The sequence below is a fragment of the Hylobates moloch genome, unplaced genomic scaffold (assembly GCF_009828535.3).
Source record: "Hylobates moloch isolate HMO894 unplaced genomic scaffold, HMol_V3 SCAFFOLD_1, whole genome shotgun sequence".
In the NCBI taxonomy this organism is placed as follows: domain Eukaryota; kingdom Metazoa; phylum Chordata; class Mammalia; order Primates; family Hylobatidae; genus Hylobates; species Hylobates moloch.
Genome location: NW_026652276.1, coordinates 75,469,389 through 75,483,865, shown reverse-complemented (window position 1 = coordinate 75,483,865; position 14,477 = coordinate 75,469,389). Strand labels below are relative to the sequence as shown.

The window sequence follows — 14,477 nt, the reverse complement described above, 5'->3', positions numbered from 1 at the left end:
ATGAAATCAGTTAATCTAAAGAAATTAGGGAACGTGCCCACAACCCCTGAATCAGCTCTTCCACAACCCCTGAATCAAGACACCCTGAAGAGTCTCTCTTCAGAGAATATTAAATAACTGTACACATGCACATAGGCAAGAATCTTTCTTTAAAATGTTGGACATACGAGTTTTAATATTGGACCCAACCAAAAATGGAGTAAGAACGAGGACTAGAATTGTAACTTTTCTGTGCCTATTTACCTCCAGCTATAAAATGAGAGCACAGTACAAGATTTTTCACCCAAAAGGTGCATATATACCAAATTGTTTTCTATTCATTTGCACATTCTAGGAGAAGCAAGGATGAAAAGGCTTATTCTGCAGAGAAATAACAGGCATCAGAAATGTTGAAGCCCTACCCATGGTGAATAGTGACATCGTTTCCAGCACCAGAATGAAAAATGTGTAGCAGTGTTCACTTGGATGTCCAGGCAATCTGGCCTGTCTGACAGGATACTGTCTCTAGATAGCATCATCACAGGAAGCTGATTCTTCCTTCTGGAAGACCCAAGGTCCCTTAACTGAGCATGTCTGAAGACTGCAGGCACATGGCTGCCTGCTCAGTGTACTTGTGAGCAAAAGGCCGCTTTTTGAGTAAATATTCTGTTCTCAAATTCATAACACATCTATCAAATTGATAATACAGTATGGATCAATAGGTATATCACATTGAACAATCTACAGAAATTCAAGTGACTGTCTTTTATTTTGAGAACATGTCTTACTGCATGTATTTTCCATTCCTAGTTTGCGTTTACAGTTTTTTTATTTGGGTCTTCATGCCAAGGACTTCCTTGGTACTGTGTGCCTTAATTTGTGCTTGCTTGTCAAGGGCCAGATAGGGCTTGCATTTATTTCGCCTGAGAACCTAAAAATCTGTCAGATGTTAATAAAATTGACTGGAATGCAGGCAGAGTTGTGGTAGGAACATATCTGAAAAATTCAGCATTTCAAGAATGTATCTCATTTTGATCGGGAATTATAAAATAGCTGTGAAAATGTTTGCCTGTGGCTTGTCTCAGGATCTAAGGTCTGCACACCTTGTACCACATGTGAGCTTTCCACTCAATGAGAGTAAACATAGTGAGGCAAATCTGCATTCAGAACTATGAGTACACAACTATTTTGACAGTTGTTATGTTTAATTCATCCATTGGGAGTGGTGCAGAGTCAGTGACCACTATTAAGTTCTTTGTCTGGCTGTAGACACACAACTAGCTAAATAAATCTATTTTTTTTTTATTATACTTTAGGGTTTTAGGGTACATGTGCACAATGTGCAGGTTTGTTACATATGTATCCATGTGCCATGTTGATTTCCTGCACCCATTAACTCATCATTTAGCATTAGGTGTATCTCCTAATGCTGTCCCTCCCCCCTCCCCCCACCCCACAACAGTCCCCGGAGTGTGATGTTCCCCTTCCTGTGTCCATGAGTTCTCATTGTTCAATTCCCACCTATGAGTGAGAACATGCGGTGTTTGGTTTTTTGTCCTTGCGATAGTTTACTGAGAATGATGTTTTCCAGTTTCATCCATGTCCCTACAAAGGACACGAACTCATCATTTTTTATGGCTGCATAGTATTCCATGGTGTATATGTGCCACATTTTCTTAATCCAGTCTATCGTTGTTGGACATTTGGGTTGGTTCCAACTCTTTGCTATTGTGAATAGTGCTGCAATAAACATACGTGTGCATGTGTCTTTATAGCAGCATGATTTATAGTCCTTTGGGTATATACCCAGTAATGGGATGGCTGGGTCAAATGGAATTTCTAGTTCTGCACAGCAAAAGAAACTATCATCAGAGTGAACAGGCAACCTACAGAATGGGAGAAAATTTTTGCAACCTACTCATCTGACAAAGGGCTAATATCCAGAATCTACAATGAACTCAAACAAATTTACAAGAAAAAAACAAACAACCCCATCAAAAAGTGGGCAGAGGACATGAACAGACACTTCTCAAAAGAAGACATTTATGCAGCCAAAAAACACATGAAGAAATGCTCATCATCACTGGCCATCAGAGAAATGCAAATCAAAACCACAGTGAGATAGCATCTCACACCAGTTAGAATGGCCATCATTAAAAAATCAGGAAACAATAGGTGCTGGAGAGGATGTGGAGAAATAGGAACACTTTTACACTGTTGGTGGGACTGTAAACTAGTTCAACCATTGTGGAAGTCAGTGTGGCGATTCCTCAGGGATCTCGAACTAGAAATAAATCTATTATTTTTAAAGCTACTAAGAAACTTACTTTAATAGATATATAAATGCCCGGTTATAATCTTATGCCTGTAAGGATAAATGTAGAGTACTGGTTTGCTAGGGGTGCCATAACAAAATGCCACAGATTGAGTAGCTTAAACCAGAGAAGAGAAAAAACTTTTTTTTTTTTTTTTTTTGCCGTTTTAGAGGTTAGAAGTCAAGATCAAGTTGCTTGCGGGATTTGTTTTCTCTGAGAACCATAAGGGAAGAAGCTATTCCAGGCCTCTCTCTGTGGCTTGCAGGTGGTCTCCCTCTTGCTGCCTCATTAAATAACAAAACAGAAGCTACCATTTCCAGGGAAGGGAATGCATCAAATTATTTATGATTTTATCAATCCTGATTAACTGCATAGCCACAAAATCAACACCATCCTTGTCACTCCTATAGGTGCTTGTTGCCTGAGTTCTACATTTCCTATTTTATTCCTGTGCACTCAGCACATCTATCCACTACGAACATGCACCCCTCCTGTCTCTTGATGGGTCCAAATTTCTTCTGATAAGGAGACCAGTCAGACTGCTTTCTTTTTATGAGGAAACTAGTCAGACTGGCCATCCTAATGGCCTCATTTTAACTGAATTATCTCTTTAAGGGCCCTGTCTCCAAATACAAGCATATTCTCAGGTACTGGGGATTCAAATTTTAGGGGTACACAATTCAACCCATAACAGTATTCAGTGAAATCAATTTACTAAAGTGGATAGATGTGCTGAGTGCACAGGAATAAAATAGGAAATGTAAAACTCAGGCAACAAGCACCTATAGGAGCGACAGGGATGGTGTTGATTTTGTGGCTATGCAGTTAATCAGGATTGATAAAATCATAAATAATTTGATGCATTCTCTTCCCTGGAAATGGTAGCTTCTGTTTTGTTATTTAATATGTAAACCCATTCTGGAAGGAGTAAAAGAAATATCATGAGAACAGATGATCCATTAAAAAAGTTGTTTCATAGTATTCTAGGAAAAGAAGTCTCCTTGCTTACAGACCGTAATTTTAGTACTCCTTTTGTTTCTGTCATGTATTATGGGTTTTTAGAAAAGTTTAGATGCTGAGTTTCATCTAAACAAACATTTTTAAAGTTTTGGCAATAAAGTTTTAGTTCATTATACATAGAGATATAAATTATGTTTTTCGTCCTCTCCCCAGAGGAGTTAGCCTATTTTCTTTATGTCTTTCACTCTAGAAGAAGTGTCTTCACCATATTTGGACATTCCTCAGTTGCACTTTCTTCTGAATGCTTTATGTGAACATAAAATTCACAAAATATTCAAATCCATTTGACAAACATTTAGTAAGTACCTTCAATGTTCAAAGAAAGCAGTATGTTAGACTCAGTGTAGCTACAAAGGTGGATAAAGCATGTTCTTAATGAGCTGACAGTGCAGTGGGGGAAAGAAGATGTGTCAAAAGTGACTAGAGTACGAAGCAGAATGAAAAAGGTGTAAATGCTGGAGGAGCTCTGACATGGAGTGATTGTTTTTAGCTGGGGCATTTGGGGAAAGCTTCCTAAACCAAGTGTCACTTAGACCTCATGTGAAAGCAGTTGGAATTTCTATAGAAAATGGTGGCAAAGCGGGGCATTCAGAGGAGGTTTCTTTAGACAAACGTGTAAACACTGGTGGAGAAGCAGAAAATGTATTCATTAAATGCTGCTGTGCCTTTGGGAATAGCCAGAAGGATGGCCCAGATCAGACTGGTGGAACCCAGGGGAGCCTTGTTGAAAGGTTCTAAGTGCCAAGTTGCTGAAAAGTCACTGGGAAACCAGGAAGCCCAGTTAACTCAGCTGCTTAACCTAACTTCTCAATACTTCATCAAGCCTTGTTAAATGAGGGGGCAAGCCACATCGTTTCTCTTGACTCTTCTAAAGTGATGTGTGCAGTAGAATGTGATAAGGTTGTGACAATCATTATAATTTATCTATCTAGTTATTGTATGTGTCTATTTTTCTTGCTGCTGTTCCTGGATACTATGTCAATATAAAATGTCACGAGACTTTTAAAAGTCAGCTCATCATTTATCAAGTGCCTGCCATGTAAAAGTCACAATGCTACAAGAGTTTTAGAGAAGAATAGGATAAGTAGCTGTAAAGGAGTTGGTATTTTACCTCTCATGCCATTCTAGCCTACATTATTTCAGTTTCTGGAATTGATAAATAAATTACAGTAGGGAAACAGGATGATGCAGAAGTTAAAAACATTAGCTTAGCATCAGACTAAAATAGATCCACCACTGTCTTAAGTGTGTGGCCTTCGGCAAGTTACTTAGGCTCTCTAGCATTAGTTTCTTCACTGTAAAATAGAGATAGCTACCTCATTAGTATTGTTAAATCTGTTTAATAAAAAGGATGTATTTAGAGCAGAGCACTTGGCACAAAGTAATATTCAAGGAATGTTGGCCTTTATGATTTCTTTAAGGACTACATTTCTTCATTTTTCGCATTTCTGAGTAGGAAAGTTAGAGTCACAGAAGCTGAACAATAGGAGATATGGTGAGTATAATATTTTCTGATTATTTATTGTTGCATAACAAACTACCTCCAAAATTTGGTTATTTAATGCAGTTTGTTTTAATCACTCATGGTTCTATGGATTGACTTAACTCAGCTGGAGAGCCTTCCTTGGAAAATCTCATGATGTTTTCATCTAACGTGGGCCAGGGTTATAGGTACATGAAGTTATAGGACTGAACATCCAAGATAGGACTGAACATCCAATATCCTCCAGGCAGTTGATGCTTCTGTTGTCTGGGACATGAGTTGGGGCCGTAGAATGGAGCACCTACAAATGATCTCTCCAAGTGGTGTGAGCTTCTCAATGCATGGTGATGGCTTCTGAGAGGGAGCCCCCAAAAAATGAGCATCCTGAGAGACAGGACACTCTGGCAGAAGCTGCAAGGCTTCTTTCTTCACTTGCATATCTGGGTAGCTTGTGCTCCTTGTGCTCTCTCTCTCTCTCTCTCTGCCACCTTGTTTTTTGAGGCCACGGTAGTCTCAGATATAATCACACTTCTAACACGGTACCTGGCTTCCAAGAGGCAGGAAGCAAAACCTGCCATGCCAGTGAAGGGCTAAGCCAAGACTGAAAAGGTTGGTCAAGTGCCATTTCTGCTGCGCTCCCTCAGAAAAGTTCCCACAAGATGAATGTTGATTCATGGAGGAGAAATAGCCTCACTTCTTGATGGGGGAGTGGAAGGTACATTGCACATGAGCATACAGATGAGGAAACTGTCCTATGAAAGTATTGTAAAAATTCGTAGGGGAGACCTGGTTTGTCCTTATTTTTCTGATGAAAAGCCTAAGGCTAAGGATGTTATGAGGTAGCCAAAGTAACTTCTATTGAATGGAAGAGCTCCACATTAAACTCTGGCTCCAAATTAGATCTTCTGGGAAAACTACCATCTGCCTCTCCTCAAATAACTTGTCGTTTGCTTTCTTCGGAGATGGGAAAAACCATCGGGGCTGACAGCAGTGATCTTCCCCCAACTCCCATCCATCTACATATCCACACCTACACCCTCATCTCCTGTGCCTGTGCCTTTGATCACATGTCCTGCTGTGAGCCTCACTGTCACCATCATAAAATGAGACTAGCACCTTCCCATAGGGTTGAAATGAAAATTCCATGAGTATAATACATGTAAAGCGCTTAACACCATGCCTGATATGTAATGAGCATTCAATACTTCCTACCTATTACTATTCAGATTTTTTAGGATAGGAATTTACATTGCCATTCTTTCTCTTCATTATCAGTCTTTCCTAAGCCAACTCTCTTCTATAGGAATGGTTTTTACCTAGGCTACCTCCTAATTGCCCAAATTTGGGCATATTGGAGATATTTTTATTGCATTTTTTTCTTAAACTCCCTGCTGCATTTGAAATGCCCTACTTCCTTGATGTTCATGACTTTGCACTCTTCCCTGACTTCCTATGTCAGCCACAAATAGTTGTGCAGGTTTAAAGCATCTCAAGGGCACACATATAAGGGAAGGGGATGCACATGAAACATGAGGTAGAGTTGTGCATCTATCATGATGATTTTCCAGCAGATGGCAGTAACATGATCTGGTCTAATGAAATAAGTACCTTGTTATAACCTTCTGACAGATAGAGAAAAGTGTTTTGAGGAGGCACCTTTTTCTAGCTTACAGAAATGTTCCATGTGGACTGGTGGTGGCTGAACTTCTGACTGTTTCTCCTCTACTGCCTTCACCAGATAGTCTTTGTTTGTCCCCCAAATACCTGAGAGGTTTGTTTCACAGCTGTCTATACTTATTCTGCATGTTCTAATTCAATAATAATTGAGTCTTACTGTTGAGACTACCACCTTATTGCTGCTGAGCTCTACATCTTTCACTCCAGCAGTGACTTCTTTGAATTTCAGATATCTCGCTGCCTGCTGGACATATTCACCTGGATGTCTTCAGGGAAAGCTCAAATTCAACGTGTCAAAAACTTAATTCACTTCCTGGCCCTCAAGAATGAAACTCTAGCATCATTTTTAAAGCCAGATAACCCTGTTGTTCTGTATCAGTATTTTCATGGAAAAGTTCAGTTTCACTTTTATGTATGAAATTAACATAGGGAGGTACAGAGAAGTATATGCTTGTTGGGGTTCATCCAGAGGAGTGCTGCCCCAAAACTGAGGGCGTGGCATGTGCAGTTTTCCTTCTTGATCAACTCATTCTTTGTGGTCAGTCTGGAAGGAAACCCACAATCAGTTTTCACTTCTCTGAGGCACACATTCATTTGGGGAAGATGTTCACCCTGTTTTATCAATTTCATAAAGCCATCTCAATTAGAATATCTAGAAATTATGCTAGAATTCTTGCACTCCCTCACTACCTTTATCCTAAAAACTACTACTTTGATGCCTAAATATTTGTAATGGGTTCTCTTCCCTCTAGTCCCCTTCTCACTATCCTAATATAGGCTTTTTCTCTCAATTGGAAATTTTAATAAATTCCTTACTACACTTACTACAGAAGATGTTACCGTCTTATTCCATTGCAGTTGACCCTTGCACAACACAGGTCTGAACTGTGTGGGTTGACTTACATGCAGGATTTTTTCAATAAGTAGTCAACCCTCCATATTCACAGGTTCCGTATCTGCAACGAAACATGCATGGAAAATATAGTGTTGGTGGCTGGGAAACCCATGAATATGGAAAGCTGACTTCATGTCTACACGTTCCACAGGGCTCACTGTGAGACTTGAATGTGTACAGGTTTTGGTATCCGGGGTGGTCCTGGAGCCAATCCCCTCCTTGGATACTGAGAGGCAACTGTACGATCTGTTTTTCACACAGCTGACGGATATATCTATCTAAAGTACAAATCTAATCCCACCGCCCCCACTTAATTCACTTGCAAGAGTTCTTGTCACTTACAGGATCAAATTCAGGAAGCTTTCTCTGACCACATGTCCCCAGAATCCTCCGTCTGTGTGTCCAGGACACCTACATTTCTTTATTATCACACTCTTTTTTGTTACAATACACACTTGATGTATCTTTCCCTGCCATTAGACTATGAGTTTCTTGAGGACCCAACTTGCGTCTTCATCATTTTTGTAGTTAAGGTGCCTAAAACAGTTCTTGAGATAGATTAATTTTTCAAAAATATTTTGAATGAATGAAAGATGAGTATAGAATATAATGATTGAAGGGGCTTCCTAGAGGAGACTGCACTGAGTTAGGTCATGAGGGAAGAAGTATTTTTAATACATAGTGAGAGGAGGTACAGTCTTCCAGGAAAGGACTTCTGAAAAAAAAAAATAATAAAAGTTCAAAGACCAGGTGGGACAGTAACACAGCAGAATTCATATAAGATTTCTTCTCTTGTCTTTTATATTTTGGTAATTTTCCTTTATTTTTGTTCTTCTCTTTATGTCTGTGTAAAACTTCTTTATGCTTCTATTAATATTTTTATTTCTCTAAAGGTAAGAACCCACTGAGTTTGGGAGTGTACATGAGCTAGCTCAGCATTTTAAATGTAGACAAATCTAAACATTTCCTTTTTATCATTTTATATTTTCCTGGTGACCTGTTCACTCATGGATCCACACTGAGAGGAAACTATATAAAGCAGTAGGGCAACCTGCTTTCTTTTCAAATGCCTGGTAAGATGTTCTTATTATTTTAGGGGACTCTACAGCTCCATATCTCTTGTGAAACAGACATTTGGTTGTATTAAAGACTTGACATTTTTCATTCTCACATCTTAAAAAATATTTTATCTTCTAAGATTATAATTATACATATGTTAAAGCAATAAATATATATAAATAAGAAAGAAAAATTATCCTGTAATCCCAGCACTTTGGGAGGCCGAGGCAAGTGTATCACCTGAGGTTGGGAGTTCGAGAACAGCCCGAACAACATGGAGAAACCCTGTCTCTACTGAAAATACAAAATTAGCCAGGCGTGGTGGTGCATGCCTGTAATCCCAGCTACTCAGGAAGCTGAGGCAGGAGAATCACTTGAACCTGGGAGGCAGAGGTTGTGGTGAGCTGAGATCGTGTCATTGCACTCCAGCTTGAGCAAGAGTGAAAAACTCGGTCTCAAAAAAAAAAGAGAGAGAAAAGAAAAATTATCTTACTGTCTTTCAAGTTTGTTCCCCCTATTTTCAATTGCTTTCCTCGTTTTGAAGAGTCATAAAACTAGTAAAGATAATAGACCTCATTGAGAGATTTTACTTATTTACGTATTATTTAAGCCAGAGACTCCACCAGTGCCTCTGGAACTGCCTCTCCATAATCAGCGATGACTTCTCTACCCTCCACCTCTTCTCCAAATACTTCTGTCACCTTCTTGCTTTAACAGAAACATGGCCCTCCCCTGAAATCACCAGTGTCCCTGAATTGTCTCCATGTACCTAGAGACCATTCTTCCTAATCACTCCTCTCCTACTTTTTTTTTTTTAAAAACCTGCTCATCTGAGACTCATTCAGTCAAGTGCACCTTCCCCACCGACCACCAACCATCATGACTGTTATTTATTAAATTCAATGGTTTCCCTCGTTTACAAGGACATTGATACACAGCTGACAGCTTTTCTCTGCCTTCAAGTCTTTCCATTTTCCTGGGACACCATCATGGCCTCTGGGTTCCTAGGTTTCCTCCTATTTAATAACTTTCCCCCTATTCTAGCTTTCATTTTTTGGTCACAGCTGGATCCTAACAAGTTACCCTACTCCCTACAAACTAAAGCAAACATCTCAGTGGCCCCAGTCACCACTCTTTCCAATTTGCTTTGCCAAATATTCACACTAAAAGGGTTCTTTAGTTTCACCAAGATCTCCAGTCTGCCGACCCTTTGTCTGTCTTCCAATAGACCCTTTCTTTCTTTTCTATCTTTCCTTTTAATCCAACTTACATTGCACAGTGTATCATTTCAATCGCTCTGTTAGATCTCTTGGTGGCGACCTAAATTTCCTGTACCTGGTCTCTGCCTGCCCTAACCCCACTCTGCAATAGACATTTTATTTATATTTTTCCTCACAAAACCGCTCCCTGGCTGAAGTCAGCTATATACTTTCTCACTGCCCAAACTAGAACTATGGAGAATGTTCTGACTTAGTAAGTAACTATGTAACTTAACAGGCCCTGTTGGTAGCCCTGCAGAGTTAATATTACCAACTTCAAATGGGTCCCCAGTGCTGCACTGCCACAGTCATCTTTGTCTAGTCATCTCTCTTCCTCCATTCCCCCCAGCAATTCAGGTAAACTTTCTTCAGCTCTTCAGATACTCCTATGTTCATTAGACTTTGCATCATAACAGAGAAAATAGATAAATTCTGCCTGGGTTCTTATCTTCAAGCTACCAAGCATGCAAATCACTTATATCTACATTAATTTGACCCTCCTTCCCCTCAGTGAGAACAGGAATGCTTTCTGTTATGCTACCTTCGGGCTATATTTCTATCCATGCTTCGGGTTCCATCCTCTTGCCCTTCTCAGGAATTTTCCTTCCCTGCTTGTTCTTGCTCTCTTCTATATAGTCAGCATCTCTATCTCATTAAATCATTTGAGTTAGCTTTTCAACATATGCAAAACTCTTCCTTTAAAACAAACAAAACACATCTCTCTCGAGTTACTGCTCTATTCCTCCCATCCACATTAACATTGAAATGTTCAGTAAGTGAGCTCCATTCACTATCTCCCAGTCCCTCTCTCACCCACTTCAAATTGCCTTCCAACTTTTGTACTTCCAAGGAAGCAACTTTGCTCAACTGTTGACATCCCTGTCGCTCAACTCAAAAGATATATTTAAGTCCTCTTCAAATTAATACTTTCAATACAAGTTCAATATTGTTAAAGATGTTCTTTCCTTCTGATTTTTCTCCTCTGCCATACATTTAATGTTGGCGTTTTTCAAGGCTTGCTTCTGGACTTACTCCCCATCACACTTCATATACTCTCCCCCTAAGCAAGTTCATTCAAGCCTGTTGTTTCAATTACCATGGAAGGCAGATGACTTCGTTGTTCAGTTTGGACCTCTCCTCTAAGCTCCAGGGCTACACATCCAACTGCCTTTTGGACATCTTGCTACCCAACTCATGATCTATCATCTCCCTTAAACCAGCCTTTATCTGATATTTTGACATCATTTAATAGCATCACAATCCATTTTGTTGTGCATGCCATAGAGAAAAATTAAATTCTCTCCCATTCTCACTCCCTCTCTCTCTCATTCTCTCTCTCCCCTCCTCTCTCGATCTTTCTCAAACTTCTGATTCAATCCATGACCAAGCTTTGAAAGTTTTACCTCCTAAATAGCTTTCAACTTGGTTCACTTCTGGCCATCTCCATCACCATTCTTTCTTTAAGATCATCATCACTTGCCTGCAGTACTGCTATACTAACTGCTCCTTCCACATGTATTGTAACTTTCTACTCTAACCCAGTCTGGAGTGGTGGCTGTTTACCAGCAGTGACTTTGGTCCCCACATGAGATTTTGCAATGTGTGAACACAGTTTTAATAGTTATGACTCCAGAGCTAGGGACAAATGCTCCTGGCATCTAGTGAGTAGAGACCAGGAAGGCTGTCAAACATCCTACCATGCACAGAATAAGGCCCTAACAACAAAGAGTTATCTGGTTCAAAATATTAACAGTGACAAGATTGAGAAATCCTCTTCTGGAGTTAGACTGCGCTTTTCACATGGCAGACCTGATTATGTCTTGTGTGCATGTGTATACACACACACACACACACACACACACACACACACACACACTTAAAAACATTCAGTAACTCCCCATTGAGCTAAGACAAAGCAAATATGGTGCTGCAGGCCTTTGTGCTCTGGCCCCAGCCTGCCTCTGCAGGCCATCCAGCACCATGTGTTTTCTTTCAGCCTCCCTGCTCCCACCTACTCTATCCTCTGTCCTCCCTCTCAGTGCAGGACATTTGCCATGTATTGTCTTCACCTGGAAAGCTCTTCATGTAGTTAAGCCCCATTCATTCTTCAAATATCTGCTGAAGGTTGTTTCCCCCAGAGAGCCCTATGCAGGGCTCTCTCTCTCACTGAGTTAATTCCCCCATTGAGACACTCAGCATTAGAGTTGCATGTTTAATACTGACTCCTGGGCTTCGTTACCATTTGCCTCCTTCACTAGACTGGAAGCCACAAAAGGTGAAAAATGTTTATTTTATTTTAAATAAAATTTCTTTATTTCTTTATTTTATTTTAAATAAAATTATACCACCAGTAGTTGGTTGTTGAACATTAGGTGTTCAATGACTAAATCTCTTCCAGGAACATTTGAGAAAACTTAGCCCTAGAAATGGCAAGTGACTTAATCAAGGCCACAAAGCTAATTAGTAGCCAAGGGAGGGCTTGAATCCAACTTTCTCATTGTGAAATGCTGCATTTGTTCCTTCTAAGCTGGTATTTTACACATTTGTTTAAGCTTGTAGATTTTTACTCAAAGTAAATCTTTTGTGGAAGCACAGTGTATAAAACAGATTACGAGAGATTAAAGCAGATCACAGCTCAATTCAGCCTCATCCAAGAAGCTCTTTTACATCTCTACACAGCTGCCTCCTTCCACCTTGCCAGGCCCTGAAGAACTTGCCTCAGAATGACTTTGATGTGATGACTAGGGCTTGAAAATAGGTCCACTACATTCACATGTGGATTGTTCCTTACTGCCTCCATAAAAGATGCACTCTTGATACTTGTGAATTCCAAAATGAGAATGCCAATATAGTATAAGTTAATGTCATCACCAGCTGAAATTTAATCAAATCACATTTCCATTTAGGTATATGAAACATAAATTATTCCTTAATATCATCAATCTGAGTCCATGGACCATGTTCAGTATTCCACCTTTTACCAAAACATAAATTTTCCTAACAAAAATCACAAATTTGTAGGCATCTGCACTTTCTATTTATCTCATCTTGTTTTTGCCAACGCTAGCAGTTGGATTAAATTGCTGAAACAAAACAAGCAAACATACTGCATTCGTATCATAGCAGTCACCTTCCAGGACAGTGGAGAGGACACCAGAATGAACTGAGATAAGGATGTTATACTCGTGCCACATGTCATGGCATGTCTGACACTGTGTTTAAACAGCATAATACCTCACTACAAGTTATGAACATATGGATTTTTTGTAATAGTTGGAACACATATGTTAAAGGCAATGCCCTATAAAAAATGACAAGTTCTTTTTCTCTATTTTTCTCCTGCAATTGTTTTTAGCTTCAGTTAAAGTTCATTCTGATGAAGACAGCATACATCATATATTTTGGGAGTATCTATAGATGTTATGATTATAAGATATCAATATTTCTAGTGATTTTATATATATATGTGTGTATATGTGTATATACACACATTTGTAATAAATGTATGTACACACATATGCATAGTGAATATATTCATATATACGAATATATACTCATGTATAGTCATGTGTATATGTATATTATATATTTGTGTGAATATATATCTTCATATATACTTGTTATGTACATGTGATATATGTGTATATATATATATATTTATGTGTGTGTATGTATTATACATAAATTGAAAAGCTTTGCTTTTCTAACCATAGCAAAGACATAGAAAATGTATCTACTCTAAGAAATGTTTCGAAGCTTTTAGCTGTCTCTCAAACTTGATCATGTCTGTGTACTTAAGAGGTAACAAAAGTGAAAAACAATTACTGACATCATCATCTGAATGGCTGTTTAGAAAAATACAATAGTGCCTCCTTATCCGTGGGGGTCATGTTACAAGGTCCCTAGTGGATGCCTTAAACCACAGATAGTACTGAACCCTATGTATACTATGTCTTTTCCTAAATATATGTATACCTACAATAAAGTTTAACTTTTAAATTTAGCACAGTAAGAGATTCACAATAACTAATAATAAAATAGACTAACTAAAACTCTATGCTGTAATAAAAGTTAAATAACAGTGATTTGATCACAAGCACTGCAATACTATGATAGTCCATCTGATAACCAAGACGGCTTCTAAGTGAATCATGGTTGGTAGTGTGGACAAACAAACTGATGATTCATGTCCTGGGCAGATGGAGTGATCCTCAGAACAGCATGCAATTTAAAATTTATGAATGGTTTATTTCTGGAATTTTTCATTTCATATTGTGGACCACAGGTAAATAAAACTGCAGAAACCAAAACTATAGTTACGGGGAAGATTACTGTATGACCTCCTGTACGAAAATCTTTAACTTATGTGTAGCTGTTGAAAACATGTTCAACATATTACTTGACATATTTAAAACTAGACTTTTGCTTCTTGAACTGTCTTGAGTCATTTACTTACTTTTTGCAATTTTTTATTCAAAATATTTAGTCTACTTGGCTTGGTTTGTTTTATTTGATCACATTACTTGACCTATACAATAAGGTATGCTGGACTTTCTATGTTGGAAATATCCTTTATACTTCCCTTCTTTGGGAATCTTTTATCGCTTCACCTTTAAATTACTATCTAAAGAAGTAATTTCATAATCTTTATGAATTGAAAAACTGTACTCACTGTATGCTGGCTGAATGGGTTTGTAATTTGGGAACTCTATAATTGCTAAGGTTATCATTACAGGGTGAACATGACATTAAACTTATTTCCTTCTGTCTTCAGCATATAATGTTTTTAC

General features: G+C 38.7%; 1 protein-coding gene across 1 annotated transcript in view; it reads left to right on the top strand.

The window, feature by feature from the left end:
• XIRP2 (xin actin binding repeat containing 2) overlaps positions 1-14,477 on the top strand; it is a 372,350-nt gene that overhangs the window by 237,200 nt on the left and 120,673 nt on the right. The gene's annotated exons all lie outside the window — the stretch shown is intronic.